Consider the following 23,617-nt stretch of genomic DNA (forward strand, 5'->3'; position numbering starts at 1 on the left):
AGGTCGCGTGACCTGTAATAAAAAATAAATAATAAATAAAGAAAGAAGAACGCATTGCTTTAAAGAAAAGTTGTTCACATACCTTTCATTAGTTTTTTCTTAGAATTTTACTATGATGGAACACTTTCCTTCCCACTAAAGCATTCTTAAGTTTCGAAAATATGTTTACCATGTTCCACTTTCACGCATTAGTGGTTGGAATATTATAAACTCTTTTAGTCCCTGGACCCGAAGGCCTTTAATGTTGACATCGAGTTAAAAAAATAATAATAACATACACAGACTAATATAACGCAAGTGGATGAAGCCCTGATTGGTTACCAAGATTATAGGTTTCGGTCAAAGTTTTCTGTTCTTCAGTCCAAAGCTATGACAGATAGTAGTAAGTAGGCCTAGCAATTAAGCTTGCGATCTAAGCTGTAATTTTCACTCTTCTTCCTTAAACTCAATGATATCCCGCAGCAAAGCGATACTGCAATATTAAAGAAGAGATGGAAAATTATTTTATTTCCTGTTCGAAATTAGCACCCATTACTGGTGCTTGATAATTATTTGAGAATTTACTACCAGTCGTAAAGTACAGATGACAGCAGTAAATTAGGTGTTCGTGTATGCCCACGCTCTTTATTCATTCTCCCAGTCCTTTTTTTTTTGTTATGCAGGACACTGTTAAATAAAATGTCTTAGGCAATTGAGCATCCTTACGTTACGAAAACTACTTGAACATTGAATTTTTATCATTAAAATGATGGAACATGCTTTGAGATATTCACAGTTTGCAGTTAGGTAAATTTATATTTATCATTCATAGAGAATATAATTAGTGGACTGTGAAATTATTGTTCAAAGTTAGGTAAATAAACTATTATAAATATGCGGTTATAAAATTATGGTTCAGTAAACTTCTGTAGTGCTAAAATTTCCATTAAAAAAGCGGTAGTGTAAAATCTTTCGCTGTAGATTGAAATGGGTTTCTCATCCATTTTATAACCTATTAAAAATCGTAAAAACTGTAATACAGAGGGAGACGGGGAATGTAAAAATTGCCTACGCAATTTTTCCGTTCAAGAACTGTTTAGAAAATTATCAAAGGTTTTGAAAAAGTCCTCAGTTACATGGCACATTCAATAAAGATTTATTTATACAGAGGAAGGACCTCGTTATTAATTACCCCTGAATAATAGCGAGTAGATCCTGCTTTAGCCCTTAGAACAGCCTGGATGTCATGGCATAAATGCAACGTATCGAAAGCGTGACACATAAATGGGGTCCATATTGACTCAGTTGCTTTTCACAGTTGTTGCAAATTGGATGGTTGCTGATCATTACTACAAAGAGTCTGTCCAATCTTATTTCACAGGTGCTCAACTGGAATCAGATCTGGTGACTGGAGGGGGTCATTACTGGGTAGGCTAAATCACTTCATGTTCCTGGAACCAGTTGTGTGCAAATCTAGTCCTGTGATGGCACAGTATGTTACTGGAAGAACCGATCCGCAGACGGATACATGCAGCCATGAAGGGATGCGCCTGGTTGGAAACAATTTCCCGATGACCTGTGGCATAGAAATATTGCTGTACCGATATCGAGGGCCCAGTGTGCATTATGAAAAAAAAAAAAAAAATCCTCACACCACTACATATAATCGTACCGTCTAGTTTTTTGACGACCAATCCGTGACAAGGTACGAGGAGGCCATCGTAGCCAAGTGGTCAACGCCAGGGTGTATAAGTATACGTGCTTTGAGTGACTGGGGTTCAAGCCAGTGACTGCTAAATACGGTGCTGTTACTTGTATTCTGTTAATCTTGTGAAATCCACTGACCGTTTGGTCATCCCAGAGTATAAACATAAAATTTATTTATTATTTATTTACATCACCACCACTAGCTCTCATTGTGGTGGTAATGTTTGACGCGTGCTGTTTTCGCCACATGATGGTTCTCCTATAAGAGTGAAACCAGAATTCGTCAGACCAGGCAACGTTTTTCCAATCCTTAACTGTTCGGTGTTCCTGAATCCACTATAATTGTATCTTCTGGGTTTTTTATTGACAATCGTTTGAAGCAAGTATTATGTCGGACTTACAGATTGAACAGCGATATGCGATTCGTTATTGGGTCAGACGGGACTTAAATGCATCGGAAACACTTAAAGATATGAATGAAGAGTATGGAAATGAGTGCCTCGGTAGGACGGTCATATTCCAGTGTGACCGAACTTTCAGTGAGAAGTGGTTTCTCTATCAAGGCAATGCCAGGCCCCATATGGCTAATATTGTGCAGGCAGTGATCACTGTCATAGGTGCGGATGTTCTGTCACATCCTCCTTATTCATTGGATTTAGCCCCGTGTGATTTCTTACTGTTTCCAGATATCTAGAAAGCACTGAAAGGCAAGCGTTTTGCGTCCGATAACGATGCTCGCAGAACTGAAGCACTTCGCAGACTTTCGAAAAATGGCTTTCAAGACGCATTTAATGTGTGGGTGCGAAGGTGGTGGAAGTTTGTAAAGTTCAACGGAGAGTATTTCGAGAAGGAGAAATCCACAGAAGATTCAGATGATGACAATTAAGATAATCTCTTGCATCAGTCCGCGAATTAAATGATCACCCCTCGTAATAATCTGTACGATCCGTTTAAAATGCATTCAACCTACCCACTCCACAACTCAAATGAAAGTTTGTTCCAACAAATAAATAAATAAGTTACTCTATAGCATAATGAAAATTTTTTATACAACTCCCGATTCCATCGTTTTCCAATTTAAATTTACGTTTTCTGCGTGTTTTCTGAGAAAGAGTGAAGATGCTGAAGCATGTCTTCAAGTTAAAACACCTCAAAAAGATCCCCCTACAGGGTCTAGTTGCAATTTTCAGAACCTTTTGTAGTAAAATTACTTTTATGTGCCCGTGATACGGAAAAAATAGTTTTTTTCATTTTTTTTAATACTCGTTATTCATTTTTTTAAAATTAAAATAACTATTGTTAAAATTTTCTTTAAATAACCATGCACTGGCATACATAAATAACATCTTTTTCGTAATCTCTTTGGCATAACGTCATCCCACTGTATAAATTTGATTTTTAATAAATATTTTATAAAACAAATTCGTATTTCTTAGGATAATTAAGAATATTAAAAAATAGATCTTTTAAAAAATGTTTTTATTATTAAATGTAGTCTTATTAAGACACTCTTTTCGTTTTTGAAATGTATTTATAGTTAAGAATAAGAAACTATTTTTAAATTATATTCTTCAGTTCCGCAGCTTTCCATTCAGTATGGAAGCAACTCGAGCAATGGGTGTCATTCCAAAACCGGAAGAAGACAGAAGAGATTTTAGTTCAAACTTTACTGACAAAGACATTTTTATTTAAAAATGGAGTTACTCTAACTGATTGCAATTCAATGTTTAAAAGTTAACAATAAAAAAAGTTGTGTTAAGTGAAACTTCTTTAAGCGAACATTTAACACTTGACCGAGGATCCCGTATTTAAGCTATCAACTTCCACAACAACAACAGATGGAAGTCTGTTCCAGCAATCAACTATCCGCTGGCTAAAGGCAAACTTCCACACATCAATTCTACAACTGTCTTTCCTCAATTTGAATCTATGCCGCCTCAGGTTCTTAATCTGAGCAAGAGGAAGTATCCCATCAGCATTGATGGGATTTGCCCCTGTTCAAACCATTCAAGGCCTTAGATACATCATTCAGATCACCTCGCAGGTGCGTAATCTCCAGATGCTGCAACTTGAAGTTGAGCCTTTCTTTGTAAGAGTACCCTTTTGTTCCTCTCAACAATCTTGTCGCCCTTCTCTCTACTCGTTCCAGCAGCTCTACATCCTTCTTGAAATGAGGCCTCCAGACCTGTATACAGTACTCAAGGTGTGGCCTGACCATTGCCTTATACAAGGGGATAATCACCTCCATATCCCTGATAGCAAAATTTCTGCATATCATTGACAAGACCCCATGACCTGCTTTGGCAGCCTGCCTGCACTGCTCAGAAAACTTCATATCTGACTGCACAATTACCCCCAGGTCTTTTTCATTCTTCACCTTCCAGAGTGTAGTGTCACACAGTTGGTACGTTTTGGGTTACTGCTACCCATGTGCAGTACTTTGCATTTGTCAAACTTCAGTTGCCACTTCTCAGCCCATCTGCCTAAATTTACTAGATCCTCTTGCAGTAGCATCTATCTTTCTGTCATTAACAACCCGGCCAACCTTCGTATCATCTGCAAACTTGGATATTAAGCCTGATATACTTTCATCGATATCACTAATAAATACACAAAACAGCAATGGGCCCAGCACCGAACCTTGAGGAACTCCACTAATAACATTAGTCCACGTAGAGCAGTGTCCATTGATTACCACTCTCTGTCTTCTCCCCCTCAACCACCCCTTTATCCATAGCAGCAATTTGCTTGCAATGCCATACTGCTCCAATTTGTACAGTAGTCTTCCATGTGCACAGGTATCAAAAGCTTTATTGAAATCCAAATATATGATATCAAAATTATTTTTAGCATCCAGTTCCTTTGTGACCACATCGTAGTATAGAATCAAATTGGTCAGACAAGATTTCCCATGCTGTCTCTGAACTATAACTATACTCTTGTCTAGGTGATCCTGTATCACCTCTTTAACCAGTGACTCATTATTTTCTCTAGAAAAGAAGTTTAACTAACAGGTCTATAATTATTTGTGTCACCCCCTTTGTGAATCATTTGTGTCACCCCCTTTGTGAAACGGGGACACATTTCCACGTCTTCAGTCGATGGGGACCTCCCCCTGAATCCAAGGATGCTACCATAATTATGGCTAACGGTTTGCTTACTTCCCTTACTGCCTCCTTCAATATAACTGGATGGATTCTATCTGCCCCAGGTGCCTTTTTTATGTTTAACTTCGATAATTTGTCCTCCACTTTGCTCTCAGTTATTGCAAAATCACTTAGATCCCTGTTAGAGTTTGATAACGTCTGGCACTCCCCTCATTGAATAACTCCTCATGTGTGAATGTAGATGCAAAATACTCATTCAGTTTATCAGCCACCTGAGCATGATTATCAATAGTCAACCCGTCTATGTTAAGTGGACTAATCTGATTCATCCCCTTCCTTCTAGAGTTTACATAAGTAAAGAACTCCTTGCTGTTTTTCTTTGCATCCTTTGCCAAAGAAGTCTCGTAATCTGTCTTCGCCTGCCTAACCTCCTTTGTGACTTGATTACAGACTAGTTTATACCTGTCATAGGCTTCTGTGTCACCTGATACTTTATATGCATCCCATGCATTTTTCTTCACTGCTATGAGTCTCATTAATTCATCTGACATCCATTTAAGCCTAAACCTTGAAGATTATTTCTTAGTTGGAATGAAAAGCCTAGTAGCTTCCAAGATTAAGTCCCTAAAAGCTTCCCATTTAGAATTTACCATTGGTAACATCATCAGTTGATCTCACTGCACAGAATTTAAAAACTGTCTGAGACCCCTTTACGAAAGCAAATGCCCTTCCCTTTAGCCTTGATGGTAGTTACATCTTTAAGTAAATCCCACATCAGTACACTGTGATCACTGTAAACCAGTGGTTGCTTTATCTGCAAATTCTTAATGCATGAATAATCGCTGCTGATTATCAGATCAAGAGTATCATCTCTCCGGGTGAGTGATGCTTCTGGGTAGTGAAGTGGCCACAACACAACAACAGAACACACAAACATCACTACTCACATATCTGGCCCTTTTACGGTGGTACTGTTCTTCACAGAGTTAAGAAGCGGAGTTGAACTGACGTTCTAGAAGCAGCCCTTACAAAAACACATGTCCATATGTATAAGACGATGGTGATACCATATTTATATTTGCATCAGTTACGTCATCTATGTACCGGTACCTGCCAAGTACCTGCCAAGGGTTTGTCCACTAGCGAGAGGGGTGACAGTTTCGCTTTGTCCAGGAATCATGTATCTCATGAATTCTGTCTTTTCAGTGTACATAATTATAAAAATACTATTATATATATATAGCCGCGTGTTACTGACGATCGTTTGAAGCACGTATCGTGTCGGACATACAGATTGAACAGCGATATGCGATTCTACTTATCGATGCATTTAAGTCCCGTCTGACACAATAGTGTCAGACTGGACTTAAATGCATCACAAACACTTAAAGATATGAATGAAGCGTATGGAAATGAGTGCCTCGGTAGGACGGCCATATTCCAGTGTGAAATGGTTTCTCCATCAATATAATGCCAGACCCCATACGGCTAATATTGTGAAGACAGTGATCACTGCCATAGGTGCCGATGTTCTTTCACATCCTCCTTATTCACCGGACTAAGCCCAGTGTGATTTCTTCCTGTTTCCATGTCTGCAGAAAGCTCTGAAAGGCAAGCGTTTTGCGTCCGACAACGATGCTCGCAGGGCCACAACGGAAGCACTTCGCAGTCTTTCGAAAAATGGCTTTCAAGAAGCATTTAATGCGTGGGTACGACGGTGGGGAAAGTGTGCAGAGTTCAAGGGAGAGTATTTCTGGAAGGAGAAATCCACAGAAGATGACAATGAAGATAAGATCTTGCACCAGTTCGCGAATTCAATGATCACCTCTCGTAATAATCTGTACAATCCATTTAAAATGTATTCAACCTACCCACTCTACAAGATCAAATGAAAGTTTGTTCTATCAAAATAAATAAATAAATTACTCTATAGCAGAATGCAAATTTTTTCACAACACACCTGCTTTCATCGTTTTCCAATTTAAATTTACGTCCTCTGCGTGTTGTCTGAGAAAGAGTGAAGATGCTGAAGCATGTCTTCCAATTAAAACATTAAACACCTGAAAATGATCTCCCTCCAGGGTCCTAGTCTCAAAACACAGCAATGTTGTGATTAACTGATATTCTTCACATTCGGGTAAGGTCAGGTCTCAATGTCTTTTTTCAGATGAGATCTCATCTGAAGAAAGACATTGAGATGTTTGAAAGGTCCAAAGACGGGAAACTGGAATGCTGAGATCAGCAGAAGGACGACCATACGAGGAAAGACTTCGATTATGCGGGCTACAGAGTTTGGCAACTAGGCACTTCAGAGGTGACCTCCTTGAGGTTTATAAGGCTATGAGATGGATTAGTAAAATGAACGAAGGTGTAATTCTCACTGTTATAAAAAATTCCAAATTTGGGGGTCATAAATTGGAATTAGAGGGGTTGAAGTTTAGATTAAGTTGTAGGAAGTTTTCTTTTAGCCAGCGAGTCGTTGATAGCAGGAACAAGTTGCCCTCGCAGGTAGTTGAGGCTGATAGTTTGAATAAATTCAACGGTCAACTGGATAGTTACATGTGTGAGGAGGGAAGCGTATAATTTGTGTTTTATTATTTTTTTTAGGCTCCGTAGTCTAACGAAGGACCCTTATAATGTCACTCGGTTGTCTGTCCGTCCGTCTGTCCCAGAATTGTATCTTGTTATTGTTGTTGTTTTGGTTTTTAGGAGCATTAGCAACTAAGGCCATATTGCTCCGGGATATGCGGTGGTCATTCCCTGACCTTTCCGCATCCTCCATATTTGGTGGGGACGGGCTCGAACCCCGGTCTAATCAAGAAGCGTGTGCTACCCACTGCTGTTCCTTCCCACCTGGCTACGGAGGTGCCTGAGTCAAAAAGTAAAGTCGAATTTGTTGCGCAAACTCGACTAGACCTTTTTGTCCATCAATGGACCTTTTTGGAGAAACTGGATCTTTTTGTCCATCAATTTATATAATTAATTGCGTTCAGTTGAAGAGTGGTGGTTTCGAGACTGCATAGAAGAGATTATAAATTTAAACTATTGATCCATGACAGAATTTCACGTTTAAACACGCTGTCTCGAATTAAAATTATTTTATTCTATTTATTTATTTTTATCTTTATTTGTTTTCCGATTTTTTTGTAGTTTCATATCGATTACTTATTTTTATAATTTTTTATTTTATTTTATTTAATAATTAATTTATTTTATTTTCTCATATTTTGAAGCCCTAGTTGGTAGCACAGTGGATATAACACCGTCCTTCTCACAGCCGGTGGAAAAAGGCAGTGTTTGAAGCCCTTTAATGAATCGAGAAGTTTTTATGGACTTTTTCTAAACGTGGCTGAGTTAGTAGGTCTCAGCAGAGGGTAGCGTGTTTTTTTTCTTCTAGAATAAATTTTACTTTATATTCGGGGACAGCTGTCCCCGAATATAAAGAGCCAATTTATTTTTATTTCTTTATTCGGAATATTCAAGTAACCAGCATCTGTCCACATCTGTACCGATGATTCTTTAGTGACATTCTCATTAATAATGATGTAATGAGAGAAAGAGAAACTATAGCTTGAACAATTGGAGTAACAAAGGGTTAATGGATCTCTCAAGGTCTTGTTGTCATCGAGTTTTAGGCGCATCAGCAATCTTCGCTTGTGATTGTGGTCCATTTCCATCTTGATGACTACTCTCTACCGCAATAATTCACTCATACACTACGTTAATACTTCTAAATGTATGTTTTTTGCACCTTGGGAAGAGAAATCCAGCAGTTACAAGCTAGGAGGTGAGGGGTGGGGGGTGTTAAAGTCATCGAACAGGGACGAAAAATACTTTGGGGTTACGATTCACTGAGACATGAAACGCGCGGTGTTAAGCCAGGTGGGTACGTGGTGTTTAGCTGCCCCTTTTCATTTCCATAATTTTTATAATAATTAATAAAAATATTCTTAAAAATTTTAGAAAACGTTGGTTACAGGGGTTGACCAGTGCGAGCTCTTAAGTAGATGGCGCGCCTCCTCGCTGCAGTTATGGATAAAGTAGCAGCCTTTCAAGTGACCACCGCTTCTTCGTGGTACTTAAGTGGCCCGTTACCCAACAGAATCACATAACCCAACATTATTTATGTATACAGTCTCTAAATTGCGTGTGTTCTGAGGTCCTCCCCCACATCGGGTGGAAAAGACCTGAGTTCGAGTCCCATCGAAGACGACAGGAATTTTTATGGGACTTTTTCACAATATGGCCGAGTTAGTCGGTCTCAGGCGAGGACAGCACGGTTTTTTTGTCCAGCAAACAGAAAATCAACCTCAAAAGCAATTTATAGACAATATACACGGAGCAGTATATCCTTAGTCCCTGATGCTCCTAAAACCGTATTAAAACAACAACACTATCCCTCTTTTGCCTTTATTTCAAAACGTTTATAGCTGGAAGCAGATAACCTTGTTAACTTCAATGCTAATGAAACCTAATCCTGTGTTATTTCATACTAAAAACAACTATTTTTCCTTTCTGTTTTTTTAACCTACGCTTAGCCTTCTTTCTAAAACAAACAAGATCAGATTTCTCTTCCCGGAATGATTTTAATCTTTAATCTTTCTTCACAAGAACATACCACAACTACAGTTCCTTCTGATGTACAAAAACCAGATATTTTTATCCCACAACGGTATATTTCTTTTAACAACTAATCCATCTACAAACACCAAATGCTGTTCCCCCAAAATTCTTGTTCCCCAGTCCTCCACCCACCTATCAAATTAATAATAAGTTTCAGTAAATTCTTACGCACATTTTTCATGAATAAAAGACGCATCCTTACATCTAACATCAGGCGCACTTCATTCTTGATTTGGATATTGTTTGGACATTAACTTAAAAAAAAGGAAAATTTATAGGATGATATCTGTAAAAACAGCGTTTAATTTGACACCTGGATCCACTTAGCAGTGACATCATAAGCACTAAGACCGGTGGGATTCTTTCTGGGTACTCCATCACTCTTAGTCTACATAAGGAAAGTCGAATAACCATTACGAAGTCATTCTGAATCAACAGATATTACTAATAACGGCAAAATAATTATAGCTCATCAATCCCTTTTCGATGACACGTGCTGCCCTCTAGCGATAATCATAAGATGCCCCACCCGGGCACTCCAGCTCTCTATTTCTCTCCAAAGCTAATTAAAAGCGAGATTAAGAACTTAAAAAAGAGAAACAAAGGAAGAAATAAGTTAATAAGGAAAAGACCAAAGAAATACCGCATTATATTTACCAAAGAGAAGTTAATAACTCACTTGAAGCATGTCTTTTCCGCCTTTCAGGTCTGCTTTAATGTAGAAGCGCAGGGCGACTCTTTTTTTATTATTTTTTTAAATTAAGGGACACGCGATGAGTCATCCGGGTGAAATCATCCGAACCAAGTAGTCACGTGTCCCGATATATTTATTCTGGACTGGCAACGGGCCGAGCACGTTCTTGAGCAAAGGAGAATTAAGATGATTGATATCTGCTGTCGTGCAGCCAAATGAAAGCCACGCAGTTACGTTCCAGATTCGATTCTACTTCGGATGCAGTCGGGAAAGGCTCACGACCCCCCCTGTACGCGCAAAGGCGATAAGTTGGTAACGAGGGAAAAGGAGGGGGAGGGGAAGCAAAAGCGAGATCTTTATTTGAATGACAGATAGTGTCCCAGTATTCTAGGAGCCCCGTGGTGGTCAAACTAGTTGCTACAGTTGCGCCTTACTCGATGTCATGGACACTTCTTGAAGAACCCGTATGTACACTTGCTGGGAAGGAATGTTTCACCGAAAACCTACACAATAACCACGACTTACTTACTCTAGATATCTCTGTTTATTAGCCTGTTTGGCAAGCTTAGAAATGTCAAGATAAAGTGAAATGTTTTTATAGTCAAACAGGATTTTGTCTTTCGTTTTATCTTTCTTCTAAGAAAGATTCGCCGACAGTAGTTGACATTTTGTTCGTTGACATTTTGTAGCTGACTTTTCTTTGTTCAATTCTTAGAATACTGACACGCGTTATGGAGTTTAAAAACCGGAGGAGGAAAACATCCAATCAATCCTAGCCATCAGCCCTCAGTCTCCTCCCAGGTCACAGAAGGAATCCGCTGTTGAACACCCTTTGCTATATTCTCTGCAGGCATATGAGAACCCTGGAGTTATGCAGATTTATGAAATAACCTCGACCCGGCCCTAAACAGGGTGGAATTATTTGAAAACTGTAGCACAATAGAAGCTTTATTAACACTAATCAACACGCCTAAAATTAAGAGGGTGCGTGCACATTTTCTGACAACAATTAAGCAGGTATCAGCAAGAAAGGTGAGGTTCTGGAATAGCCCACTAATTTTTCACAGCGGCCACGAATCCTGAGATTCATTTCTTTTTGAAAACTGACACACATTTATGAAAGTTTTATCATTCGTGAGATAGTTGGTGTGTTTCTGGTTGTGGGGAAAGGAAATTCCGTCTCTTATAAGTGCACCCACTGAGAGAGGGCTAAAGTCCCCAAGAACGTTTTGTTTTATATTATATAATTGTACTGTCATGTTGACGATTATCAAATTTACCAATATGGAACATGTGGTGTATCTTATGCAAAGCAGCCCCCTGAACGCTAGGTCCACTCCGCCTACCAATATGGAATAACTGAGCCCTCCCCTTAAACGAAATTCCTGGGTTCACCTCTGATTTTCCTTCTTTCCTGAAAAATATTGGATTTATAGGTCTCGGCAAGTTTCTTGACACAAATCTTCGCGCAGCAAACACGTCACTTCGATTCTTCCTGTTACTTTAGGGGAAGATGTACAAGGGGATGTTGAAAAGTTTGTAACCTCTCATAGAAGGAATGCTGGAAAGTTGTGAAAACCCATTTATTTTTCAACAATCTCCCTTAAGTCAACAGGCTTTGTGGCACGATCTATTGGCACTGGTATGAAGAGATTGACTGATACTAGTTATTGACTGCATCTGTCACATAATTTCTGTCCTTTCAAGTCCTTTTTGAGATTTGGACACAGAAAATAGCCGGATGGACTCAAATCCAATGAGTAGGACGGATGCTGTTATAGCTTCGACCCACACTCGCGCAGTGTTACTTGAATAACAAACGCTGTATGCGTTAGTGCATTGCCTTGATGCAAGATGACTCCATTGGCCAATTTTCCACTCCTCTTGAGCTTCAACTCCTCACATAAATGTCTCACCCGGTTAGAATAATAACATCGTATTGATGGTGGCACCTCGCTCCAGGAAATCAACCATGATCACTCCTTCTGCATCGCAGAAGACGGATGCCATGACTTTCTCTACCGGCTTCTGCACTCGAAACATTTTAGAAGGGGGAAGGAAGAGGGATACTTTCACTATTTCTTTTGTTCCAGAGTTAAAGTGGTACACCAATGTTTCGTCTATAGTAACATACCATCCCCATAAACTCTCCTAGGGTAGTTCATGTGGTTCTGTCAATGATATGCAGGAACTTTGGCAGAAGGTACAAGGAGGTGGTGTGAGGCAATGATTAAGCTACATCTTGAGTACTGCATACAGGACTGGAAGCCACGTTTTAGGAAGGACGTGGATGTCTTGGAACGGGTGTAACGAAGAGCAATCAGATTAGTCAAGAACCTAAAGGGATACTCTTACCACAAAAGACACTTGCGAGGAGACTTGATTATGTTTAAGGATTTAAATGGATTGAGTAAACTTAATGCTGACGGTACTCTTTTCTCTTTCTCAGAAGACGCACACGAAGGGAACGTAAACTCAAATGGAAAAAGGATGGCTGCAGGACAGATGTGCGAAAATTTCTTTTCAGTTATTTATTGTTGGAAGAAACTTCCATCTGGTGTTGTGAAAGTGGGTTGTTTGAATAAATTTTGCTGAATAAGCTTGCTTCCTTGCATTATTTGCCACTACTAATACCAATACTACTAATAATGGTATACTAAGTTAACTAACTACGTTTCGAAATTTTTGTTCAATTCTGTCTTCAGCATGAACTAATTAATTACCATTTTGCTAGAAAAATTCAGTTTATTCACCCCGATGGTGGGAGGAAGAAGGATCTTGGAACAAAAAAACTTAAGAATCACTGTTTCAGTAAAAAAAAAAAAATTATCTTCTCTCTCTCTCTGTTGTTATGGCAACAACACTTACTTCATTTTCATTATTTGCCAACTGCTATCCGACAATTTTTCCTCGTCATAACCTTCGCAGCAAACATTTCGTAAGCATTTGCCAACCTACCTCAATCGCTGCACAAAACGTAAGGTGTGAAGCCAATTTTCTATCGTCACGAGATATTAAACAAACACAGCCATGTTCCTAGAAACCAAGATGGACCAACCAGCAGTCTCCATGGTGACCAGACAAGGATGCAAATAGTAATTTCGGCTTAAGTCCTAACCCCCAAAATTGAGAACGAGTTATTGGCGCCAGAATGTTTTCTTTTTTTGTTGGGGGGGAGGTGAAAATGTGTACAAACCAGCCCTAACCAACCTGGTGGCAGGTTATAATTTTCTAGATTGTCCCAAATGTATAAGAAGTACGAATGGCTAATTAAACAGTACACACGCGCGTACAAATAGAACAAATGTCACAATTCGCATGTTATGAGGGGAGGGGAGGGGAGGGGAGGGGGCAGTGTGTGTGTGTATACATGGCGCCCAGACTAGGATAAGAACAAGAAATGGAGGTCATTCGAATTACATCATCGGAGCACGTAATGGCCAGCTATGAACACACAGATGACTAATGAAACTCGTCCCGAGAACAGCCACTGCAAGTTAAATTATGATGACTTCACTTGCCCCGAAAATGGAACTTCTAATGATATTTTAATATATTCCGAAAGGTTAAAAAAAGAAAAAGTGGGCGACCTGATTACACAGAGCACATATGGCGCTTGATTATTATTAATGATATGATCTATTGAAAGCCAACTGCGACTCAGGAGTGTGTATTTATATTTATGACAAGCGTAAACACCATTACTTCCCAATATACTACATAATAAAGAGCCATTGAATATCTCAAGCTGGTTGTTGATCTACATTTTCTTCAATCTGTTTAAAAAAAGATTCGTTAACAAGTTAGGGGGCCATCCAAAAATTGCCAAATCAATTTTTAACAACCGTTCTCTGTTAAAACTTTGACTTACCATCACCATTATTAGCAATGATGCAAGAAAGAAAGCTTACAGAACAGCAGCCAAAGAAAAAACATTCATTTCACCTATCCATCCCGTTCAACAGTTTGTCTACTTCTTCTTTAAATTTATTCAAACTACCCTTCTAGAACAAAGGCTACCCTTGAACAGCAACGAATGGATGCTTGTTCCAGCAATCACCCGTTGGCTGAAGACAAACTACCGCATGTCTATCCTGCTACCATCCTTCCTCAATTTGAATTTATTCCGCCTCACGTGTGTAGCCTCAGCAAGATGAAGAATGCCATTAGCATTGAGCTTGCTCAATCCATTCAAAGTTTAAAACACCTCAATCAGATCACCCTACATGTGCCTAGATTCGAGACACTGTAATTTGCAGCAAGAGCACCCCTTTGTTTCTCTCACCAATCTCGTCGCCCTTCTCTGTACCGTTCCAGCAGATCATTCCCGAAATAAGGCCTCCAGACCTGTATGCAGCACCCAAGATGTGGCCTGACTATTGCCTTATACAATAGGATAATCACTTCCTTATCCCTGCCAACAAAATTCCTGTATATCATTCATAAAACTCCATGGGCTGTCCTGGAAGCCTGTCTGAACCCTGTGGGATTCCACTAATAACATTATCATAATTTCAGTGTATAAGGCAAATGTAAGAGCACATTTGGAATACTGTGTTCAATTATGGAGACCTCATCAAAAAAGACATTGAGCTTCTTGAAAGGATCCAAACACGGACAACTGCAATGGTGAGATCGGCAGAAAAAAACCTACTGACTCTGTACAAATCCAAAACCCGCCCTACCATGGAAACATTTTTTCGGCATCCAGGAAAGTTCCCAACTTCTCTCAAACTCTCAGGCGCTGTTCAAAAGAGGGCAATCAGAGGTTCCATTCCATGTGCTGTTCTTCCGAATTTTCATCTGTAAATTCTCCACTCTGAAACCAGTCGGAATACGACCCTCATCTAGTGAACATTGAAGATACTCGAGAAATATCTTCTGTCTTTTCGACCTTAGAGTATCATGTATGGGTTGAGGGGTGGGAAGAGAATCCTCTGTTATTTTAATTCATATTTGTGGGACAATAAAAATTCATTAATATCTCTCTCCCTCTAACACATTCGTTTATTCTTAGATCAGTAACCAACGATAATGTTGGTTATTGACCATAGAGTTAGATAGATGTCCATATCTAACTCTGTAACTTAGACCTAATCTGTATTAGAACTCCAATCAATAAAACACTTCGATACAGCCATCAAAGGGGTTGGTAATGGTCACAGATCTCTCCAAAGTGGGAACATTTCTCAAACTTAAATGACCTGTGGGTAGGCACAAGTTTTTCAGACTTGTCAGGCTGGTTGCTGGCGTGGTGCACAAAATATATGCCATCTATCGGTCTTGTGGAAACCATAATTCACCCACCTGTCACCGGGCACAATAACGGCTCCACGCCTGTCCCCAATCAGAGAACGAAGAAATATTAACCTGTCCGCCTCCTTCTTACAGGCAACAGATAACGCATTACAGAACACAAGATGAAGAAACTGATTCGGCGCCATTTTTCATACACCCCTGGACACGGTCTCCCGAAATTCATCACGTGCATTTTGATGAATGCATCCTTCGGTTGCACGACAACCACCAAGGAGTTGATAAAGAAATAAGAACAGAAAGATGGGGGTGGAATGTATATGAGGTCTGAAAATAAAGTGACTGGGTTAATTTTTATAAAAAAAAATAACTTTTATCGCTAATCTTTAGTTGGTATTCCACCTTCAACGTACTCCCCTTCTGACTTTAGAGATCCTCCAATGTCTCTTGAAGGTCAAAAAATTGCTGGAATAATTCTCTATAAGTACATTCAGCAGTACCACCATTTGCAGCGAATATCCTCAAAGTCAGATGGAAAGAGTTTTATATAGGGCATGTTCTGTTGGCATGGACTGAGTCCATTCCTCTGACTCCAATGACTATCTTTCTATGGTATCAGACAAACATCACCCAACAGTGCTCAATTTTTTCGGGGTTTGAGACGGATCCTTTCATGAAAACAATGCAACCATCTCCACCGTGCAAAAATTGTATCTGAATGGATCGAGGAACATTCCCATGAATTCCAACATCAGTCGCCTAATTATCCTCATCTGAGTCCAATGAAAAGGTAAGGTCTGGGATCGTTGGAAATGGCAGCTCACGTCGCAGTTTTTTACCGACCACACCCACAGTAGCCAACTAATATCCTGGTGGAAGAAAAATAAAATCTGAAAGCTAGATTTCCTCAGGGACCTGATGTAATCCAGGCGACCACATGTACGGACTGTAACAAACTGTGGCCTTACTAGATATTGAATAAAGGTCTCTAATATTTTGGCCAGTGAGTGCGCATTTATTTACAATGGTTTCAAAGTTATATTGAAGAGGAATCCAAGTACTATTTGCCATCAGTGTTTGCTCGAAGAAAAAGGTGGAGGAGTTGTTTAAAAGTGTGTTAAGGGATTGGGTGAGGCTGGAATAAACATGTTTTCTCGAAGTGAATGTCTGGGCGCAGAGAACGAAGACGAGATCGTATCTGTAAATCGCAACTCAGAGGGGAGTGGACTAAAACTCAAACCACTTTCTGGTTAACTTGACACAGTAAACACTATAATTGATTTTCTTTCTCTTTTTTTTTTTCGCTTTTAAATTCAGTTTCTAACGCAAAGCCGTCTTATCTTTTGCAGACACCAATGTGGCGTCATCTGGCGACTGCTGTTTACATCTCGGCAGGTAAACACGCAGCTAAATCACCGCCCAGGTGGCAGGTTAAGTGGCGACCTTTCACCTGTCACCTTTCAACACCTCCTAAATGGCTAATTTTGGAACCCGCTCAATGCCAGGTGCTTGGGTCAACTTCGACGGACTGATCACTCCCACGTCACTTCCTTTCGCAAACAAGACCGTAATTAGGGTGCTCGCAATGAAACAGAACGCTATGGGGTGGAGGGGAGAAAGAAAAGGAAAACTTCCTGGGCTCTGAACCAGCTGCTGATTACTAGCGTGGGAGATGCATGCACAGACTAAGAAAAAATATTCATTCGGTGTCATCTGTACTTTGTGAAGATTAATACCAACGCCTATATGGAGGCTCTTTCATCTTGCGTTCATTCCTTGCTAAATTCACAACAGGACCTCGATTATCCGAAGTCTGAAATTCGGATAATCGAATACAGTTTATTTTTGGACGTTATTTTTTTAAGTTTAATTCTTACTGAAACGCATAGAGAGTTGGGAAAATGTTTGTTTATCGGAGATACAGAATATCGATAGGTGTGTACGAAATAAATACACTGCCTTTACAGAATATTCGGACACCCATCCGAGATAATTAACAATGTCAGCCAAAAGTATGCAAAGAAACAACAAATATATTAGTAGCAGAATTATGCGCGTATCAGAATTTAAGGTGGTCTAATCGTCGGTTGTTACATCAACAGTTTGACACAACAGTCAAACCACAGTCTCGAGAGCAAAGAACACCAAGAAAATTGATGGATACGGATCAGTGAATTATGAATATGATTTATTTAACAATATATTGTCCTCGTGGGTGGCACAGGATTGCGGTCCTCCGCATACCGGGTGGAAAAGATCAGAGTTCAAGTCTCTTCGATGACGGGAGGAATGTTTATGGACCTTTTACCGTGGCTTTTTTTTCTCTCAGAAACTGGATCCAGCAAATCAGAAAATTGCACAATATACACGGAGCAATATGGCCTGAGTTGCTGATGTTCCTAAAACCCTACAACAACAACTTACCCATACATTGTCCTCGAAGACATCCCTCTGATATCGAAGCACCAAATATCAATGGGATTGCCCATAAGGAGATGTTCAAATTATGGTCGAGTTTCAGTTTGCAGAATGCTGGAACACCATTTATCGGTGGGGGCGATCCAGAAATGCAATTGGAAGGAAGAAACCTCATGGTGTTGGGGCTGGGTTTTTCATCTTCTATTGCGGTATTCCCTGACCCCTAAAGGCATTGAGAGGAATATGAAGTTCCACAATTAGGCCAGCCGTCCCAGAGTTCTGATATGAACCTTATAAAACACTTTTCGAAGAGAGGGGAGACACATCAGGGCGACAGACCAATATGGCACACTTTGACAGCTTGAACTGGTCGAAGGTCGTCTACGAAAGGTCAGGGCTGTCTTTAAAGTCAACAGCGAGTTGAATTACTTAAAAAAAAAAGTCCATTTTAAGTTAATTACAAATCGAAAACAACATTACACTTGTGGTTCATATTTTGGTAAGTACATGGGATTAGGATCAGAACCATGAATAAGACAGCTACAGGATAAGAATTCTTTTTAAATAATTTTACTACTTCTTTCTCTCTTTCATTTTGACTTTGATAATCTTTCAGTAATGTTGAAGAAAACGTGGCCACCCACGCATAAAAACCACCACTACCACTCAGCCAAGACTTAATGATGACCCGCCCTCACGATACAAAATTGACGCCAAATACATTAACATTGCTCACGCAAAAAGGGCGTTATGCGTCTCTACTCTGCGGACTGTATTACCCCCCCCCCTCCCTTATACAAAGGCAACCGAACTTTTTATTCATTCTAATGTTTGAACCACCACCTCTCTAATTTCAAGGGAGGTGCTCTCTTTCTCTGTCTACAATTAGGGGGTTCTTTCGTGCGCCGTTTGGAGTTAAAGAGTCTGACGTTGGTGGATAATTATTGTTATTTTATAGTCTAAATGACCCTTAGAAAGACTACACTGTGTACAAGACCAGAGGAACCAACTGGTTGTATCCGGCCCTCTTGAAATCTATTTTGAAGCATTGATACAAAAGAGCCAATCAGATTAGCAGAAACATGGAAAACCGAAGTCCTTTCGTACTTCAATCTTATAGTATACTTATACGAGATAAAAATTGGTGTATTAACAAAATTCAATAGATTTGGAAATATATTTTATTATATAGAAAATTATCATAGAAATAAGATTAAAATAACAACAAAATTATTAAGAATTTTAAAAAAAATTTTGTATAATTTGAGCACACGGGCGAAAAAATGAACTCGGGTGGTCTGTCATTTCCCTCCCCCCTTCGATTAAAATTCTGAATAATTAATAAATCATATTGTATCATAATCCTGAAGCTTGCAATAGCTAACTTTTTTTTTTATAAACACTAATAAATTTTATTTGTTTATTATTATTTTATTGCATTAATATAAAAGTTATACAAAATAAAATTTTAATTAAACTTATTTTATTAGTTTTTATTTATTTGTAATTAATATAATTAATTAAAGAATTATGTAATTAATTTAATTAATATTAATTGGATATTAATATCTCTAATATACTGTGACAGCAAAATTATTGTACTGAATTTTTTTTATATTTTTTTCTTGATACCCTTGCGCCATTAAAACCAAAAATCATCTTCTCAATACCCAATAAAAATTAAAGAAAAGATTAAACATATAAATTTTAAGGAAATTCATTTATTTTTTATGAAACATAGTGTTATGTGTAAAATATCAAGATAAAAAAATATTTTAAAATACATTTGTTTAAATTTATATATTTAAATTGCATAGTCAATAAATAATCATGTCATTTATAACATCAAAAGTTTATATTTGACGATATGAAAAGCCTTTAAAGCTTTTCAAGAGAATTTTGATGGCTTTGTTTAATCAGAATTTGAGTTCGCGTGTATTTTGAAAATATGAATAAAACAAAACAAAATGTAGTTTATCTTTGGATTCCTCTTTTATCAGAAATAAGAAAGTTAAAAACCAAGGGTTCCCAACCCTTTATACCTTCCAACCCCTTTCAGAAACATTTTTATGAGACGAGTACTGCTGATCCATGTTTGACTCAACTGGGTCCCATAGTTATTGCTTATTTTATGGTTGAGGATTTAAATGTCTCGATCCATCTTATCCCACCACGAGGAAGGCTGAAGAAGCGATTTTCATGAAAAGGGCAGGCGTACCTAATAAAGTGGGCCCTCAGTGTGTGTGTATGTATAATGAGCATCCTCCACCTGAACACGCTGCCTCTGTATTGTACTGCTTCAAATAAACAAACTAAAGTTTATATCAGAAAGGAAAAAAACTTAATTTTTTTTAAATGGCATCGAATTGCCTCGGTCTTGCACTACTTCATTCGGCACTTTTTCTTGGGAAATTATTTAAATCAATAAAATCTCTCGTGAATTTGTTCTCGAACCTTGTTTATAAGCGAGAATATTTATTGCTCGATCGATTCAAGTATCTAAAAACATTTATACCAAACGTAATCGAAACATAACAAAATACTGATACTTACCCAGATTGAATATCGAAAGGAAGCTCACAAAACGCAGATGACGTAAAAGAACTCCACTAACGCCGCATAACAAATTCCAGACGCTGTACTTTCACCAAATTACTCACTACACACACACACATAACACGAACTATAATTCTTAATTCAAATTCCATGCGATCGTTCTTTTGCAAAACACAAACTTCGTTTGGCAGTTCGAGAAATCCGATCACGAATAACTTAATTTGCAAACAGCAGACGATCTTTTTTGTCTTTTGACTTTTATCTGAACAATGGAAACGTTATTATCTTCTGCCCAGACAATTAAGTGAGCGTTTCGCTCTACAGCACAAAACATTCGCGTGCCAAACAATACAACAGACATAAAAAATGTACATTTCACTTCCTAAAAAAACTCCGCACGTAAGCAACAATTGGAAAAAATATATTGTTACTTAACTATAGCATCGTTTGGTGCTTATAACTCGTTTTTTCGGCTCTCCCGCATATTATTAGATTGTCAACTCCGTGCGGACTTAGAGGAAGTATGGATAGATGCTCTTCCTCGTGGAGACCAACTGTCGGCTGTTATCAGGTTACACGAACATTCCGAAACGCGCGGCACGACTGGCCTCTAACGCGTGCTCGGTTGGATAGTCTCCCTACTCGGTAATGGGTGCTACAAAAGGACCATGCTAAGCCTGAAACCAGCACGGTCAAGGACCAGACTGTAACCAATCAGTGTGAGGAAAGTTTTTGATGGAGAGAGAGAGAGAAGAACGTACTTAAACGTACACTACGCACCGTTCCTAACAGTTCTTTTCGGGTCGTAGATCAATCCTTTCAATTGCTACCTGTGACTGCTGTCTGAGCAGTTAATTAGCGATCTGTCTTTAGTCTTATGTAAGAAGCAGGAATTTCTCTTTCGTTTTATTTCTGACAACTGTTTTCCGTCTGTTAAAAGCATTTCTAATTGCTCGAAGTGTGTACTGAAAACGTAATGGCTGATTGCTAATAAGGCTGCAGTGCAGTCAGAGTTGTTAGGATAGTACAGACCAGAGCCGGTTGGGGTATTTCATTCACGGAGAATTTTTTTAAATCTCATCTCACCCATCGCTAGCTGGGAACGAGACTATTAAGGCTCAGTAGTATGCGCGTTTGAGTTGACAGTAGTTCGAGGCCATGTGACCGCTGAATACGATTAATGTAGGAATATTAATTATTAAAGTTCGAAACTGTTTTGACTAATATAATAGACTTTAATTTAAGCATATTTTGCCACAGGAGTAGACTCCAAATATCTGGATTTTATAATTTTCTGTGTCTAGTATCAAAAGGTTATTTCAAGGGCCCACAAAATGGGTCTCACAGAGCAGCCAGCCTGCCTGCCTTTTTGGCTACAGTAGGTCAAAAGCTATAAACAATTACCACCAATTTTGGATTGGGGGGATATTATTTGGTCTCGCTTTGGATTATTTCTTTCAACTTTACAAGAAGAATAACAAGATTGTGTTCAAGGGCTGAAAAATTTGGGTAAAGGGTGGTGGGAACCCCATTTCATCTCCCTGAGATCAGCTGACTACAGTTTCGATCGAAGAGGCCTTTCAGCAATGCTCCAACTGGGTAATATTAATATCTGGCAACCAAAACAAGAAATATTTTTTATCGAAAATTTATCCAAGACCCAAAAATATTTATTTACTAGTACCATCTAGCGGTAAATATTCGTACTATTGTAGGTAATGTTGGAATCTTTTGGCAGAACCACGTATGTTGTTAGATGGTGTTATTATTTGCAAAATTTTTCTATGTAGAGAAGAAGGACGCGTTCAAAATATCCCTTAATGAGGGAGGACGAGTTTGCTCAACAATCGAGTCGTTTTAAGGACTGAATTAGTGGCTCTCGGACTACGTGGTTTTTCATCCAGCAAATAAAGCAGCGTCAGAACCTAACAGTTTTCAGACGGGGAACGCTAATCGCCTCATGGGCTGGGTGGTCTTGGAAAATATTAACCAACGCAATCCAATGGATGCAGAAGGAAATCGTGTTTGTTCATAGATTATAGAAATTGCAGGTACCACCACCAAGATTCGCTGTTTTGGACAAAATTACGCTCCCACCAGCGTCCTGTTGAAAGCGATAATTCAAGCACGCGTCTAAAGACATCAAAAAACAAAATCATAAATCAGTGAAAAGCGCTCTTGTCGTGTTTAACCACACAAACGTAAAGTTTTCAAAATGCGACCACGTTGCCAGGCTTTGGTTCGGCACGTTCCCCATAATTCATATCGGTACGTGTCACCTTGTGTATGTGCACTAGAGCCAAACAAACACGTCTTCCCATTATGGGGTGGTCTACGGTAACTTTTACTCTTCGTGCGCATGCTCTAAACAACCTCGTTGCATCAAATCGTGCTGAAGCGATGGAAGTTAGACGGGAATCCTTTAATTGGAGTTAACGTCATTCAGAAGACCATTAGCATCTGTCATGGCACATTAAACTACCCTCAGGATCGAAATATGTAATTGCTTTATTAATAATTAGCGTACCCATTGCGGCCATTATGGTTTTTTTAATTATGAAACGTCTTTTTTTTTATTGGTAATTGCGATAATCACAGTGGCTCGATGGAACTTTCCTTTCTTCTAAAGATGCCCAATGGCCAGACCTGCCTCGCCAACAGGATATTTATAAAACTGGAAAAACCATTTTCCAGATAAAAGGGGTTGGCGAAGTGTTTCTCCAGCGGGAATCCTCGTGCCATTAAAGTTTGAGAAATATTTTTCGAGGTAAAGGAGAATCTGCCGATGGATTCAACGCAACATTTAACCTAAATTGTTAAATAATAAAAAAAATTCATTAATCACTTTTTGAAGTTTTTACTTCTTACCATTTTAACCCCTCCCCCCAACTCTCTAAAACCCCAACCCAGTAGGGCTTTAAAAACATTCAACATTCGTGATGCGAACAGGGTAGTTAGAGGTGATGGATGTCATTGTACACCAGAGATCTAAAGCTCTTCCGCGTTTCCCACGTTCTACTAAATCTTTTTTTCTTTCTTTCTTTTTTTTTTTTTTCTTCGTTAACGTCCCCTAAGGAATGAGAGACACAAGGTGGGCGTACACCGAGAAGGTCATTGCGATCCATCTTGATACGTATCGTTAACAGCGTCAGATAGGAAGTGCTGTGGAGGAAGTGTCGTGATGGATCTTCTTCGAGGGGTAGTCAGAGGGGCAACACATTCCATCGATCATTCTGGATAGAGCGAGGTTTCGAGAGAGGGGTCAGACGTATAGTAA

At 39.0% G+C, this 23,617-nt stretch overlaps 1 protein-coding gene across 1 annotated transcript in view; it reads right to left on the reverse strand.

Moving 5' to 3' along the window:
- LOC150075900 (myosin light chain kinase, smooth muscle-like) overlaps positions 1–20,425 on the reverse strand; it is a 212,679-nt gene extending 192,254 nt beyond the window's left edge. Inside the window, exon 1 of the mRNA XM_090387045.1 lies at positions 20,338–20,425. The gene's annotated coding sequence lies outside the window, so the exon portion shown is untranslated. The remainder of the gene's footprint in view (positions 1–20,337) is intronic.
- Positions 20,426–23,617: the final 3,192 nt, after the last annotated feature.

The sequence above is a fragment of the Mastigoproctus giganteus genome, chromosome 13, assembly GCF_048544385.1.
Source record: "Mastigoproctus giganteus isolate SK-2022 chromosome 13, ASM4854438v1, whole genome shotgun sequence".
Classification (NCBI taxonomy): Eukaryota; Metazoa; Arthropoda; class Arachnida; order Uropygi; family Thelyphonidae; genus Mastigoproctus; species Mastigoproctus giganteus.